This window comes from Leopardus geoffroyi, chromosome A2, assembly GCF_018350155.1.
Source record: "Leopardus geoffroyi isolate Oge1 chromosome A2, O.geoffroyi_Oge1_pat1.0, whole genome shotgun sequence".
NCBI lineage: Eukaryota > Metazoa > Chordata > Mammalia > Carnivora > Felidae > Leopardus > Leopardus geoffroyi.
In genome coordinates this window covers 127,362,601-127,379,672 of record NC_059331.1, presented here as the reverse complement: position 1 = coordinate 127,379,672, position 17,072 = coordinate 127,362,601, and the positions used below count along the sequence as shown (strand labels likewise).

General features: G+C 40.2%; 1 long non-coding RNA gene across 1 annotated transcript in view; it reads left to right on the top strand.

The window, feature by feature from the left end:
* LOC123607664 overlaps window positions 1–15,968 on the top strand; it is a 30,348-nt gene extending 14,380 nt beyond the window's left edge. Inside the window, exons 3-4 of the long non-coding RNA XR_006716840.1 lie at window positions 1,994–2,079; window positions 15,457–15,968. This is a non-coding gene — a long non-coding RNA (uncharacterized LOC123607664). The remainder of the gene's footprint in view (window positions 1–1,993; window positions 2,080–15,456) is intronic.
* Window positions 15,969–17,072: the final 1,104 nt, after the last annotated feature.

Sequence of the window (17,072 nt, the reverse complement as noted above, 5' to 3'; positions counted from 1 at the left end):
ACTGAATGAACTGGGTTTGAATCTAGCTTTCTCAACTCACCAAGCATGTACTTGGGCACACCACTGAAATTATGAGAGCCTCCACATTTTTCATTTATCAGATGGAACACCATTATCTATAAAATCATTGGGAGGATCACATGTGGTAAAATATTATAACAAGTAACACAACACGATAGTAGAATATTCTTGTCATTATTACTTAAAATAATAATAACCAAGCATATTATTCACATTCTCATGTAATTCTAAAACAACTCTCATTACTATTATCATTCCTATTTTACAAGTGAGAAATCTAAGAAACAGAGAACTGAATTACCTTACAAGTGACTCACAGCTAGCTCCTGACAAAACCAGAAATTGAACCTCTGTCTCTAGTTCTAGAGCTCACACTCTTAACCACTATGTGTTGAGCTTCCTGTTAATACACATTTCAACTAGCTTGTTTATTTCCGCCTTCTTCCTCAACAAAGAGTTTACTAGAATTGCCAGCAAGAACTAAGTCCAGAGAAGAGACTTTATGGGCATCCACTTATGTGGAGTAATGTCCTAATAATTTCAAGAATCCAATACAGCATTGGTCCATCTGGTAAGGTGCCTCGTCCCTGAGTACTTTCAAGACAAAGCTCAAGGAAAACTTACTTAAAGGCAGTAGTGCTCAGCCTGGGACGACTATAACCTCCAGAGGACAACTGGCAATGTTTGCAGACATTGTCACGTCTGGGGATCAAGTAATAACAGCATCTAGTGGGGAGAGGCCAGGGATGTTTCTGAATACACTCCAGTGCACAGGGCAACCTCCCTCCCTGCAAACAACGAATTATCTGGCCCTATTCAACAGTGTTTCTGTTGAGAAATTCTGCATCACAGGAGGTGCCGTGAGGTTTTTAGCTCCTGATATGTATTACATGGGGCATTCTCTAAGATTATGTTATCAAATGTGGTAGTCATTTGCCATGTGTGACAATTTAAATTAAATTAAATTAAATCAAACATTTAATTCCTCATTCACACTAGCCACACTGCAAGTTCTCAGTGGCCAGATATGACTAGCAGCCATTGTATCAGACAGTACAAATTTATAGAACATTCCATTATCTCAAAAAGTTCTTTCAGACAGTGCTGCTGCAAGAACTTCTTACTCCAAAATTCTATTAAATATCTCAAGCTACAGTTCCTTGCATGTTATGAGAAACCAAATATTAAAATGATTTTTAAAACAGATTAAATAGGGCATATTTACTTATATTGTAAAAATGATCTTTTAAATGTGAATGTTTCTAATATTAAAAATGATCTTCTAAACGTGAATATTTCTAATATATTTGATGGCTTATCTCCTTGTTAAAAATCTGATTTATTTGGTTATAGATCATTAAAACTGGGAAGAGAATAGAAGCTTAAAGCTAGAATTGGCAAAACCGCTATAAATTGAAGCTCAAGAAAAGGACTTGAGACAGCTCTGAAATTGCTATGTAAACCAAAGATTTTTTATGAAGTTGTAGAATTTCTTAGTTTAAAATAGGGTCTTCCTGGAGTTCTTGGGTGGCTCAGTCAGTTGAGTGTCTGATTCTTGATTTAGGCTCAGGTCATGATCCCAGGGTTGTGAGATCGAGCCCCCCTACCCCGTCAGGCTCTGAGCTGTGCTAAGCATCGAGCCTGCTTGAGATTCTCTTCTCTCTCTCTCCCTCTCTCTCTCTTTTTCTCTCTCTCTCTCCCTCTGTCCCTCTCCCCAACTTGTGCGTGTGTGCACCTTCTCCCTCTCAAAAAATTAAAAATTAAAATTAAATGGGGTCTGCTTAATATTTTTGATTCAGATTTGTATAATTGTTTTTAGGGAACACAAAGTTCTTGGGGAATCTGATGAATGGTATTGATCCCCTATTTGCAAGTGGGACCATGTACACATAGATACGTGCTGATACAATTTACTTTACAACTCATGTATTTAATCACTTCATAAAGCTTAGGTAAACCCTGTGTTTTCCAGCTGATCTCTCCAGATGAGGAACTTGAGGCCCTGGGAAATGAAGTGTCGTGTCCAAGTTTACACAGTGACGGAACCTGAATCAGAAGGTGGATATTCTAAATTTCAAACCTTATACATTCATTAAGAAATACTAGTTTCTATAAAGTAGCAAAAAAATTAATCAACTGTGTGATATAAGATGTACTATCCAAAGTCTTCTGCTTGGCCTCTCTGAAGGGAGGGAAGGGGATAGTGCTTAAAAAGCAATGAAATGTTTTCCAAAATTGCCAGAGGACAGAATACAGCCGATTCAGTACTCCATGGTGTGGATTGTATAGCTCTGAATGAAGCAACATGTTCTGTAATTTCTGATTTTTATCAGAATGTTTCTTTTTTGAGAACCCATTGCCTTTCTCCATACAACATGTTCCCAGTAATAATAATATGAGCTCCTCACCAACATGCCTCCATATTTCTCATCAAGGCTTAGGAAGCAGTTTGTGAATTCCCTCTTGAATAGCTCATTAAGTTATTTGCTTTGGTTCCTGCCTCCTATCTCCTGTGTTCTGTGTCCTTATTTGTCCTTTTTCTTAAAAGCCAACAAAGAGCCAAGAAACATCCCTTATGTAAAATTCCAAGATTTTACTCCTGAGCTTAATTATACAAAGTCGTGCCTGTTCTATACTTATGGCTTTTCAAAGTGTGCCATTATGTAGAACAGCAAGCACAAGCAAAAGGTAGCAAAGCTCATTGAAAGTCTAATCCACGAAGCGCTGTCCCTATTGAAATACTGTAAATAGAAATAATATTCAGGAAAACAGAGATTTCCTCTAAAGCTGTGCCCAACTCATCTATTCACAAACCTCAAACTAAGTTCGGCAAATCAAGTACACTTAGTCCAATGTCTGGAACATAGCAATGAGTTTAAAAAAAAAAAAAAAAGGTGTGGAGTGAATACACTATTTTTATTTCCCCGTTTGCCATTCACTCTTTGTTCTCCATCCTCTTCTTTTGGTCCCTGTCCTGACCCCTGTAGACCACATCGCCCAGGCTTTCTTGCCAGGTGGCCACCCGTTGGCTACAGGCAATGAGAGGTTGGAAAATGGAAAGACCGACACAGTAAGTACCTCTTCCCGTACCCCTCTCCTGCACTTTGCTTCTGGTATGGCTGTGTCCTCCACAACCACAGCTCCCATTGTGTGGCCCCTTTCTATGGCACCAGCTCTTCCTAGGCTCCAGAAGCTGTACTGTCTCCTCTTGCCCCTTTAGGTCTAAGACCCAATTAACAACTTCCTACACTGCTGGTTCCTGGATGTCTCCACATCCTTTTTTGTTCCTTCGACCCTGCACATGTCTCAGCAAACCATTTGTCTTAGTAAGCCTGGGCTGCTATAACTAAATACCATAAACTGGGTGGCTTAACAGACAGAAATTTATTTCTCACAGTTCTGGAGGCTGGGAAATCTAAGGTGAAGGTGTAGTCTGATTCTGTGGTGAGAACCCACTTACTAGACAGCTGTTTCTTGGCTCTAAGTTTACATAGTGGAAGGGATGAAAGATGTCTCTTAGTGGGAAGGTCACTAATCCCATTCAGGAGGGCTTCGCCTTTATGATCTGATCACATCCTAAAGCCTGCCTCCTAGTGCCACCATTTTGAGGGGTAGGACTTCAACATATGAATTTTAGGAGGACCCATTCAGCCCATAGCACCATCCCTTCATTAAAATGGAACCAGATGAAGGGTGCCTGGGTAGCTCAGTCAGATAAGCATTTGATTTTTAGCTCATGTCATGATTTCCTGGTTGGTAGGTTCGAGCCCCACATCGGGCTCTGTGCTGACAGCTCAGATTCTGATTTTGCTTCTATGCCTCCCTCTCTCTCTCTCTCTCTGCCCCTCCCCTGCTTGTGCTCTCTCTCTCTCTCTCTCAGAAATAAACAAAAAAACTTAAAAAATTGAACCAGATGAGTTAAATTTTGTTCTTCATTATCGGTGAATAAGTGAAAAGATTTAGAAAACCAGCTTTAAAGTAATGTTGAATGTTTAATTTTTAACATTAAGGAATAAAGCTATAAATACTAAAATCACCTCCCAATATATTAAAATTTCAATTACTGAAATGTTATCTACAAATAAGTTTTAATTTACAAAAATTTATACTCACATTTATATAATATATGCCAGGGATCAGGGGCAGGTAATATAATTCAGAAAACTGATCTAGGTGTCAAGAAAAAAAAGTGCTAAGAGCATTAATAAATGACAATTGGCAATTAATTTATACCTCCATTATCAACTAGAGGTTTACTTCGTGTATGTATATGTATATGTATATGTATATGTATTGTAAATAATCCCCACCAATCATAAAATTGACACAGCAGGTATATCATCTAAGGTCCAACTTCCAAGTTAGAGCAAAATCTTCTCATATCATAACTACATAGGTTTAGGGAGGTGGGGTCCAAGCGGGGCTTGAACGTAGGCTGGAGTCAGTTTCAGATTATAGGTATGAGCCATAGGGAGACACATCATAGCCAAAAAGATTGGTTATCCATCAGGAAACAAGGCTTGAATGACTTTAATGTAGAAGGTAGGTTGAAAGCCAGAACCAGAGTTTCGGGCCCGGAGACACCAGTCTGTCTTTGAATGAATGTTCTCTTTCTTCTTTCATAAACATACTCCCTCTCACACTGTTGCTCACTCTCTTTCACTGTGACTCTCTCTCATTATAGTCCATAGTATTTATTTTTCTTATTTTTTTCTTATTTTTCTTACCATTCCAAAAAGTAAGAGATAGTCAACATAGAAAAAATACCAAAGAAATAAAGATAAGCAAAAAGAAAATAAAACATAAAATGACCAATAATCTTTTCATACTGAGATAACTAGTTTTCACAGTTTGATGCATACACTTCAATACGTGGGTGATTGATGGCAAGCAAGGTGAATAAATGATAGGTGGTATTTCCTAGCCAAAAATAATCGAATGTACATGTTTTATAACTTGCTGTTTCCACTTAACAGTATGTTTTAATATCTTTCCAAGTTATTGCCTACCGTTCTGCAGCATCATTTTTATAGATAAAAAATATTCTATTGTATGAATTTGTCATTGTTTGTTTACCCAATTCTTGGAAATTTAAATTCTTTTCCATATTCCCCACTTTTAACCATGCTATAAAAGATATCCTTATAATTTTTGCTACTTCAATAGCAGGGTTATTGTTATTATCTAGATACTTTAGAGTAATGGCAAAGAGCTTTGCCTACTCTTCTTACCCCTGAGCTGTGGCTGTGATTACAAACAAACACAATAATCATAGGATCAGCTTAGTTTTAAAGGGATATTCAATCCATTGTTGCCATTGTTGCCATTGTTGCCATTGTTGCAGGGCCTCCCTGCTATCAGTATCCCTTTCCCCACACACTGTTATGTTGACCAGGTAATCTGGGGAAATTGGTTAACATTTTATTCAGTATTTCTTTTTTTCTTATGGATATAAAGTGGCAGAATGAAAGGAGACACACATTCTTTTCTAATTCTCTCACATACCCACATACACACACTAAATGTAATGCATTTCACAAATGTGTGAGAGAGTGCATGTATACATGGCGGACTGTCTCTACTGATGCCTCATGCTGTTCCTACCGTGGGCATGATAGGCAGAGTGTATATGCCAAGGACAGGACTGGGAATGAGGAGCCTCTGATTGCCTGGGTCCAACTCTCAAATCAGCTGCCTGTCATGTCCTCTTGATTGCCTCCTCCAATGTGACTACCATCTATTGAGCACTTACTATGTGCCAGGGGACTTTGTATGGTTATCTTATTTAATCCTAACAACCTTATGAGAATGAGGCAATTGAGGAAGAAAGATTTTATAACATAACCCAGATCACAAGGCTATTAGGTAATAAGCGTCATATACCAAAGCATGTTTCTCAAATATTACCAAGAAGTTTGCCACTAGGAACATTGGGAAATGAAATCCAGACTGTATTTGTCCAAATAAATAAATAAATAAGTAGCCAACCAAGCCAAATCAAAATGGGCATTTGCTGTGTCATTTAAGAGCCTAGATCCTTATTTGGTGATGTCGCAAAACAAAATAACTTTAATCCAGGTGCCTCTCCCATCCCCCAAAAATTTCAGTAAAAATGATTTATTAACATCTGAATGTGGTTGTTAACCAGGTCCTGGAGAACACTGCAGGGTGGACTTGTTTTTACTTATTCTTCTTTGAATGCTGTGAGCTTTTTCCTGTCTCTGTTCCTTCATGTATAGAATCCTATTTCTCTATAGTTCCCTTCCCCTCCTTTTAAAAGTATTTATGCCATGGTTACGTCTCCCCCATTTGAAAGTGAACCCTGTGAGAGTGAAGAAAGAAAGAAAACCAGCATTTGATGCCTGCAATGAATCCCACCGAGAAATTCACACACATTATTTGAGTGGGCAGGAACCAAACCCCATTCCTCTTTATAGGTGCTGTGCTTATTATACGGCATGGTTTTGCAGCCTGTGGGCCAACGCAAACCGCTTCTTTTGTTCTGTCGACTTTGATGCACTTTGTCGTATGTGTGCATATTTACGTTTTCAAAATCATATATTAATCGACTTGGTACCATAAGGCAAAGTCTGAAACTAACAGACTGTTGATGTAATGCAAAAGATACAATGAAGACACTAAAATGAAACTAGGATGTAGACACCTAAAAGATCCCCAGGGAAATGCTTCAATAACAACGTGGAACTCCGTGAATTAGGAGAGCGGAAATGGATGCCACAGGCAGAAGAACAAACTGAGTTAAGGAGGGCCCATCATTATGATGATTTAGTACAGAATCCACTTAAGGGGAAAACTCTTGGGGATGTGGGAAGAAGAAGAGGATTGAGAGGAAGCAAATTGACATTCCAGTCCTTCTCTTTGTGGCTGTTAAGATAATTCTGGTCGTACCGCAGGGAATTAATTATATGTCACAGTAATAGTTAGACTCCACTCATATCATAGTCTTGCCTTGTGGTCAAATTTACTAATCGCTGAAAATTGTCCTGCATCCAGTACTAACTTTCTGAAAGGGAAGTAAACCCTTAGACCACAGATGGACCTTACTGCCCTTGGTTTATGATCTTCCATCATTATGCTGACGGTTGGCAGCCTCTCCGGCATTTTCTCTTAATGTCTCAGTTGAAGGGAAAAATGGGCTTTTTTATGCCTCTGGATCTATCTTCTGTCACTGAATTTATTTCCTCTTTTGGGCCCTGGATCCTGTTCTTTCCCTCCTGCTAAGCACTTTTGTTCATTAATTACCCCTTTCTCACATTTATCTTCAACCTTCCATCTCCAAGCTCTTCCATATTTACAAAAACCAACAAATAAACAAACAAAAAACCACAAAGAAACTACTACCTTATATGCCTATGTCCTAACCAAACATCTTGGAAATTTTTCTATATTCCTTATTTCCAATTCTCCACCCCCTTCTGTGCCAACGCTCCCCTGAAAGTCCTCTCAGCAAGCTGATCAATGACCTCCTAATGCCAAACCCAGTCCTTTTTTTGCTTGACATCTTTGTAGCATTTAACAATTGAATACTTTCTCATTTTTAAAACTCTTTCATGTATTTGCTTCCACAAACTCAATTCCATCTACTCTTTTCTTATCACTTCTCCCCTGGGTTTCTGCTAAAGGCATCTTTATAAAATGCATTTCCTACTTCTTAGTTTTGCCTTTGTCCAGTCTACTCTTCTTGCTCGGTGCTAGAATTTGCATTTTTGAAATGAAATCTGTCACCCCTTAATGATGTCCTGTTGTTTTTAGGATAAAGTTTAAATGCTGTCACATGGCTGATAACGTCCTCTTAATCCAGCCCCACCTTACTTGCTGAAAAGGAAATTGCCTGCCCCAGACTTCTTCACTTTCTGTTCCCTTAAGCTGGAACCAGACATTGCAGTGACCTGTTCTCAATTATGCACCGGTGGCTCCTGACCATCACATAGCAAAGCTATTCACCAATCTAGGCTAGCAAGACAACTCCGTGAGAGGGAAGATCTATCTTATTTGGGGTGTTGTACTTTGGGGTTATTACTTTACCCTAGTCTTTACTGAAACTAGTTAAACTGGTTTCTCCTCATGCCATGTGGCCCTCATCTTGAATTGGATCCTGTGTTCCATTCAAACCAGGCTAGTTGCATTTCCAAAGCGTCCACATTCTCGTACTCTCCATGTTTATGTACGTGCTGTTCCCTCTGTCTAGAGTCTGCCCCTCTCTATCTCTGCCTTACTATTCTTATTCATGACTTAGGACTCCAGTCGAGTGTCCGTCCCCATTTGAATCCTTCCCTAATATGCCCCTCACCCCCGTACTTTGCCCCCACAGCACTCTGCGCATTTTACCACAAGGTCTGTGATCACTGGTTTACCTGTGTGTTTCCCCTCTGATTATGAGCATCTTGATGGCAGAGGTGATCTTGTATCTCTGGCATATAGTTGGGGCTCAGCAAATGTGTACTCAGTGAGGAGTCAGAGAAGCTCAGTATGTTCCAAGTTTCCCTAGCGGAAGTCTGTGTGTATCTGTGAATATGTGTACATGTGTCTGGGATTGAGCCATCTTAACAGAAGTACCAGGAGCCTAACAGCCAGAGGCTGGGAGTGTAGCCAGTATCTTTAGAGAGTGCTGAAGGAACAAGCTGGGACTAAGGGTTCAAATGCCAAGTCCAAGGATCAGGAGCAAGGGAGATCAGGAGGAGAGTAATCAGGACAGTCTTATAGAAAGAAGGATGATGGCCCCTACAGATTCCATGTCCCAAACCGCTGAACCTGTGAATATGTTTGGCTACATGGCAAAGGAGACCTAATGGTGCAGATGGAATTAAGTCTGCTAATCAGTTGGTCTTAAAATAAGGAGATTGTCCTGGATAATCTAGTGGGCCCAGTGTAATTCCAGGGGTCCTTAAAAGTGGTATATTGAGGCAAAAGATGGAAAAAGCAGAGAGATGGCAGGGTAAGAAGGATTCAGTCTAATATTGCCGGCTTTGGTGATGAAGAACAGCCATGAGCCAAGGAATGAGGGCAGCCTCTAGAAGCTAGAAACAGTAAGAAAATGGATTCTCCCTTAGAGCCTCCAGAAAGGAAGACAGGCCTGCCAACACCTTGATGTTAGCCCAGTGAGACCCATTTCACACTTCTGACCTCCACATCTTGCAAGATGATAAACACGTGTTGTTGTTTTTTTTTTTATTTTTTTATTTTTTTTTTTAATTTTTTTTTTTCAACGTTTATTTATTTTTGGGACAGAGAGAGACAGAGCATGAACGGGGGAGGGGCAGAGAGAGAGGGAGACACAGAATCGGAAACAGGCTCCAGGCTCTGAGCCATCAGCCCAGAGCCCGATGCGGGGCTCGAACTCACGGACCGCGAGATCGTGACCTGGCTGAAGTCGGACACTTAACCGACTGCGCCACCCAGGCGCCCCAACATGTGTTGTTTTAAGACACTGAATTTGTGGTAATTTGTTGCAATAGAAAGAGAAACCGAATAAAAGTATCACCAACTGAATGAACTTGGACAAGACACTTAATCTCCCTAAAACTCCTGCCTCATCTTATTAACAGGGATCATACTCATTCTGTGATTGTGAGGATTAAATGAGATATTGTATCTAAAAATCTTGGTAAAGTGCTTGGCACAGAGTAAGTACTTTGTGAACAGGAGTAATTGCTGTTATTATTATCATCATTGTTATTGTTCACTAATTTGCCCAATACCTCTAGGGTAGAGGGGAAGGAAGAGACAGAGACAAAAACATGGGAAACAACACAATAAGTGTCTATTTTGGAAATCTGCAGGCATATTTGGTTTTAGCTCTCTTGTAATGTGTCTTCTTAACTCACAGAATGTGCTTCATTTCCTTCTGCTCTCTCTCTCTTGCTTTAGGTATTAAGATCTATTTTAAATTTAGTCATTTCAAAGCCTCCTTGGCATCGTGTAAATGTCGCACCATTAAATATATATTCAATGAGCGCTCGAGCAGGCTGCCTTCCCCGCCAAGAAATGGAGTCCCGTAGGTGGGCAGGTGGAGGAACTGACAGACACCCCCCCCCAACGCCCCCCCACCCCCACCTCCACCCCCAACCCCCGACAAGCCCATCAACTCTGCTGTCCTTACTGAGCAGAATCACGTTTTATGAGCTCCAAATCAGGATGTGTGGTCTGACAAGCACGTTTTCTCCCGAGTTCTAATTTAGTTTTATGAAAAGGTTTTCACAGGTATTAAATTAAATCACATGAAATTTAGTGGATAGTCTTTGCTGCAAAGAATAAAATCTCAAGTAAAAAATTCAGGGAAAACATATATCAGTTTTTATAATATTTGAAATTTGAATTATCGGTGACAATCTAGACTGTAAGGTTTGGTGGCCATCTGGTGTGGAGGGGTGCAGTTTGCTTCTATTGTGTTTTGTTTTCCTTTGCTCTCAGGTATCCCCTTCCCTGACTCTTACCCTTGAGTCATGCTGCCCCATTCTAATGACGCGACCCTCATGAACTGCCAGACATAGAACGCCAATTCCTGGGTGAAGGAATAGATGTGTGACACCAGCTTGGCTGATCATGATACGCCTTCACCCTGGCCAGTGATTGGCCCCATGGATAGGTCCATGATCCAAATGGAGCCAATTTCATACAGACAGATGAAGAACATGACTTTCTTTCCCCTAGAATAAGAAGCAGTGGAAAGCTATGTAGGAGTTGTTGCCCGCCATGTTTGCCACCACAAAAAGGAAACACATGTGCAGGAAGTGAATGGGGCCAAAACCAGAAAGAGGCAGGACTGAGAAGTGGAGAGGAGAAAAAAAAAAAAAAACAAAAAAACAAAAAACAAAACAACCCTAATGACATCTCTGAGCCCTCAGACCCAGCAGTGCCTAACACCACTTATTCCCCATCCTTCTCTGTACATGAGCCAATAAATCTTTTTTAAGTGGGATTTCTGTCACTTGAAATTGAAAGAGCCCTGGCTAATACACAGGGTTATTGCAAAAACACTGTCAAAAAGAGACCTCAGAAACCAACCCGGAGGTGGGCCAAACAGACACAGGAAGAAAACAGAGTGATATAGCAGGCGATAAGGCGGGGAAGAGCACAAGACTCAGAGTCAGAACAGCAGGGTTTATATTCCAGCTCTGCCATTTACCAACGACCTTGGAAAAAGTAAGGTGCAACCTTGGATGACAGCGTAACATTTCCACTTAATGGTCTATAGAGTGGATGACTATCCTATTGTTGCTATATATAACATGATGCTCTGAACACTCTTTGTAAATGTTAAGTGCTTGAAAATGGCACTTATTACATAGGGAGCAGCACCATAAAAAAGACTGTGGATTGAAACATAGACTGAAAAGGAGAAGCTAGGCTGTAAGTCACTGAACTCTTGAGAGAGAAATATGGAAACCAGTTAATGGTTGGATCTTCTATAAGGTATCTCAAGGTCAGACAATACTGAATGTCAGTGGTTTGAGTAAAAACGTAGGCAAAATCTATGCAAAAACTAGAAAACAATTCTAAGGCTGTGTGTGGGATAGGAGAAGAAAGAGAAGAAAAGAGAACCAACACTTGTGAGATGTCCACAGTATCTCACTTGTATACCACGCATGCTCTCACATAACCCATGAAGTAACGCTGCAAGTGTCAGGTATTAGTGTCCCCAGTTTAGACTTGGGGAAAACAAGGCTCAGTGCTTACAGTCAAGCCAAGATCTTAAGATTCTACAACTGGATCGCTAGACTATTCCACTGTCCGTAAAATACATTTGAGCTAGACTTTGGAGCTTAGGTGAGGATATGCTTAGTTTTCTTTCCAGATTATAAAGACCAATAAACCAATATTTTAAATAAAATTTTAAATTTTAAAAATTTTGTTGGGAATGGTTTTCTGCTAGATTTAAAGTCTAGTGCTTTTAGTAGTTACTAGAAGTGTGTTTCTCTTCATCTGGGAGTCAAGAATCTTGAAGGGTCTGAGATTTTAGCCTGCTTACACACGAATTAACTAGCCTGTTACTATTTTGTGGATGCTGGCAGAAGACATAAGACTCATGGCCAAAGAGACAAAGACCTTTATAATTCATGGCAAAAGTAGTAGTCAGAGCTTTATGTTGGTTTATGTCGGTTGGTTCCCAATCCCCACCACCAAGGCCCATGAAGGAGACAGAGAAAGCCCATGGTAAGTGCCCACACATAGTATGGGTTACATTACGGGAGGGGAACACTAGAACTAGGGATTTATTGCTTTTATAGCAAGTGAAGGCAAGACTGTTCTTTGTTTGGGGGGAGATGTTACCATCATCCCTCAAGATTGCCTTTTGCAAACACAACTCTGAGAAATATCCTACGTATGGAGGAGGCTGGGCCTTGCATTTTGGGCATACCCAGCAAGAATGTATAGGGAGCTTGAGGGCCCACGGTGAATTGCCTCTCCCAGCACTGAATCCTTCTCTAGACAACAATGAGGTCTTGTTCCTACTTACCCTCTCCAACTGCAGTTTCATTCTTTTGCTCTCCATTGAGATCATCCCTTGCACATATCTCTTCGAGCTACTTCTCTTTCTTGTTCTGAACTACCAGAAAATTACCTTTCTAGTATCTCTAGTTAGGGCAGACTACAAGGGATATTCCCTTCTGTGAATTTGAGGACAGAAGGACAGAAGCAGCTATTTTCTCATGTTCTCCCAGTTAAACGAAATACCCATCTAGATGCTACTGTGAAGGGATTTTATAGATGTAAACTGTAAACGGTCTTATCAGTTGACTTGAAATTCAACAAAAGGGAGATGATTGTGGATGGGCCTTACTTAATCAATTAAAAGCCTTTTAAAAGAGAGCTTAGGCCTTTCCTGAGCTAGAGACCACAGACAGCAGCTAGCTTCTCAATGGTTCCCCTTTCCCATTAGATCCCCCTTCCTACCTGCCTGCCTGTGGACAATAAGTTTCAGCTTGGACCCGTGGGTTTCTAGACTGACATGGTCTTTTCTTCTCAACTGCCTATCCTATGGACTTTGGATAGCTAACTTAGTCCCCACAATTATGTAACTCAACTTCTTGTAATAAATACCATAATATATTAAGAAGAATTAACATATTATGTATGCATTTTTAAATGTTTAGTTATTTTTGAGAGAAACAGAGACAGAGACAGAGACAGAAAGAGAGAGAGCAGGGAAGGAGCAGAGGAGGAGGGAGAGAGAATCCCAAGCAGGATCTCCTCTGTCAGCACAGAGCCTGATGTGGAACTCAAGCTCACTATCTTGAGATCATGACCTGAGCTGAAATCAAGAGTCAGACGCTTAACCAACTGAGCCACACTGACACCCTAGCATATTATATTTATCATTAATATTTTTATTAATTAACCAATAACTAACACATTTTATATTAATATTTATAATGTATACAAATTATAATAAATATTATAATCCATAATATTTACAATCAACATATGTATCCTACTGGATTTTCCTCTCTAGTTGAATACTGACCGATATATGTGCCATTTCATGGAAACTGCTCATTTAATGAGACTGAGACCTCCTTCCTGCCAAATTCAATGGCATTCTTAGTCCTCATTTTGAATGACACCTCACTCTTTAGGTTGCTTCTTCTTTGGTGTTAGAAATACCATTGAGGCTTTCTTCCCAGTACATTTCCTATTCTGGTTGTCTTATTCCTCTAACCTTAGTCATTTTCCTAAGAGTATTCTTGCCATGGTATATCTCTTCCTTCTTTCATGCAGGTGGCCTTCAATCATCGTGGTCTTTACTATACTATACATTGGTCATACCAATGACTCAAATATATTCCTCTCATTTTCACCATCTCAGAGTCTTTATTAGTGTAACTCTTGCCCAACCCAGTTCATGAAAGATGCATCAAAGAGAAGACCAGCCCCAAGGCTGTTTGAATCTTCCTCCCCTCTGGACTCTAGAGAAACTGCCTTCATGGTTATGATAATGCTGATAAACAAAATTATCATTTATCGAGACTTGATATGCACTATACACTATTTAAGGTGCTTTACAAACATGATATTATCTAATGCTTCCAATATCCTTATGAAGTCAATATTATGATTCCCTTTTTGTTCTTACACATTTTAGTATTATTTGCTTTGGTTCTGTGAAATATGATTCCCATTTTTCTTATGAGAAATCTGAGAATTGGGGAAATGTTATGTAATAGGTCTTGGGACCCACAGCCAGTAGATGTCAGAGTTAGGATTTATATGCTCAACCCAAGTTCCAAACAACTGATAATACTGCCTCTGTCAGAAGATATGGACAGTGAGGGCATAATCATCAAAGACCATTTACATTTGTAGAATCTGGCCAGGCATGGCAGACTTGAGCAGGTAGCTTCATCTTAAAAGCTGGCAGTAGCCTTTGGGTGACTATTGAAACCATTATAGCCATGAGTCTCATCTAGCTGGTATAATCACAACTGTTCTTTGCCCATGGCTCCTAATATAGCTTTGCAGATTCTCCGAATACCACTGTATACCCTCAGACAAAGGATGGCAAGATCTTTCCCTTGCCAAGCTGTCTGTCTCCAGTCATGGACAACAACCCAGCTTCCAGACCATACTACTGTCTCACTGCTACTGCTTTATCACTCCTGATCTATGACCTTGAATCTGAATCTGAATCACATCATATTTGGCAGACCACTAGCCAATAGTCCAGGGGATTTAGTGGTCATTCCCTCTGATGTCAAGTCAGTGCAGTGTTTTTGCAGAATCATGGTGCTTAAGGCATCCTGCAGTAGAAAGCAGTAGAACACTGATGCCAATAAGAAAAAAATTGCCTTCTTCCCAAACAAGAATTTCTTTGGCAATTATTTTAGTCTTGGCTAAAGTCTGTAAATTTTTGGCTCAGTATTTACTTTATGGGCCAATCATCAAATCCTGATGTGGCTATGAATAAAGATTATGTAGAATATGAAGAACAAATTACAAAGATGGCCATGGAAGCCTTGCAAAATCGAAAGGCATATGTGCCAGGATGGCAGAACATCTTGGCAGATATTTCCCTTGGAAGAGGGGGAATAAGGTAATTATTTCCCTACTCTTGGGACTTTACTTTCTGCTTCTTTGAAGAAGTCCTTGACAAATATTTTACATTTATCCACTTCCTTTTGTGGTAGTTTGTTTAAACATTTATTTCAGTTGGTTGTGAATTTATTTCAGTATTTTCAGAAGTTGGTTTGACAAGTTCACTATATCAATTACCCCAGCCAGTAAAGGGACCACTTCCCACCTTCTTTGTTAGTTCAGTGACATGAAGAGCTCAAAAATGGCCTTGGAATAGCCTCAGCTCCCAATTTAGTTGAACTGTGGTGCTGTTTTCTGATGGAACATTTCTCCTCAGAGTACAGCTCTTAAGGTTCTGGGGATAACATCAAACAATACTCCAGCCACTCTCATTTCTCTTAGTTCCCAGGCCTTTGCATTCTGGCTACAGAGAACATACCACCAGCTATTGACCACTGGTTTAAGACACCTGCTTGTGAAAGATTTTCTTCATCAGGCCATTCCATTAATATCAAGCCATCTGCTTCTGGGTGACAGGAGAGTCATAAATGCTAAAGGTAAGAGTCCTTTGCCACACATCCTTTGCCACCAAATAAGTGCTTTTGTGAGATACCATGTCAATGGATAAGGCATCTGTAGGTCCACAAATAGGAATGCCAGCAGAAGAATTCTGATAAAATAAAGCAAAATTGTATCTGAGATACACATTTATGCCTGTGAGGACAAATCACTGTCTACTCTGTGCTTTATTAAAGACCATGGCTGCTGAAAAGCTGGGCAATCAACAGTGGCTCTGGCCAAATAAGCTTCGGGGATAAGAAATCCATAATAAGCCTCCATCTTTGCCTCTATTTCCACTTTCTACATGGGCTCATTGAATAAGCACCAATGTTGCCAAAAAAAGGAGAGTGACTGACAGCCACCTTTCCTACCTATTTATTGAGAGCATTTACACATCAATAGCTGAAAAACCAGGTGTCAGGAGTGGTTATTGATTTTTTTTCCTAATAAAGATATATCCAAAACCTCAGCTGTGATTGCCATAACCACCTTATTAAGTCTGGAACAATCTACCATTATTCTCTAAGACCCATCTGGCTCTTGGATCTGCCAAGCAAGACTAGTTAAATGGGGATGTGGTAGGAATAATCACCCCTGCATCTCCCAAGTCTCTGATGGTGGCACTAATCTTTGCAGTTCCTCCAAAGAATGCCACATTGCATTGAGCTTATTATTTTGGGGCTTCCACTTGGCTCCTCCTATTATACAATCTTCATTCCACATAATAGAGAGCTAATGTGAGTATTCTGCCAATTGAGTATATCACTTTTCTGAAAGTGGGAAAATAACCAGATGAAAATTGGGTAAGAGAAGACACTTGTGCTTGCCAATGATTACTAGTGGCTTATCCCTTTCCCTCTGCTCCCATCGAGGAGGTTATCTATGCACTCCTCAACTTTGAACAACCCAATCTTAGAATCTTGTTTTTTTCGGAGGCTGTGTCCTGGGCCCACTTCTCCCAGTACTAATTACTATGTAAGGCAAGATTCTGGCAGGGAACAAGTAGTACATCCAAATTAGGGTAATTGGAGAATGTAATAAAGGGATATTTTACAAAAGTGTGGGTATATTTAACAGAAATCAATAAGGGATAGAGAAGCCACACAGGGTTAGCAACATCAGGGAGCAACCCCTGGAACTCAAGAAGAGGGAATAGTTATGGGGACTGAGAAAGAGCTGTAACCTCCAGTAAGGATTACAGCCACTGCTAACCTGCAGCCTAATAAGGAGGGAGCCAGAGAAATTAATACCCTGACCTCAAGATACCCCAAGCCAATAGGTTTCCCACCCCCAGTAGACCAATTCTCTCTCTCTTCAGGGAATCTTAATTCTAAAGCAGACATTGCAATGGCACTGTCCAAAATTGACCATGCTTGAGCTCTCCTACTTTCCAAACTCAAGTTGGTCAGCCTTTTCTTCAACTCACTGAGCTACCTTCCTCCTGCTGTAACTCTTTC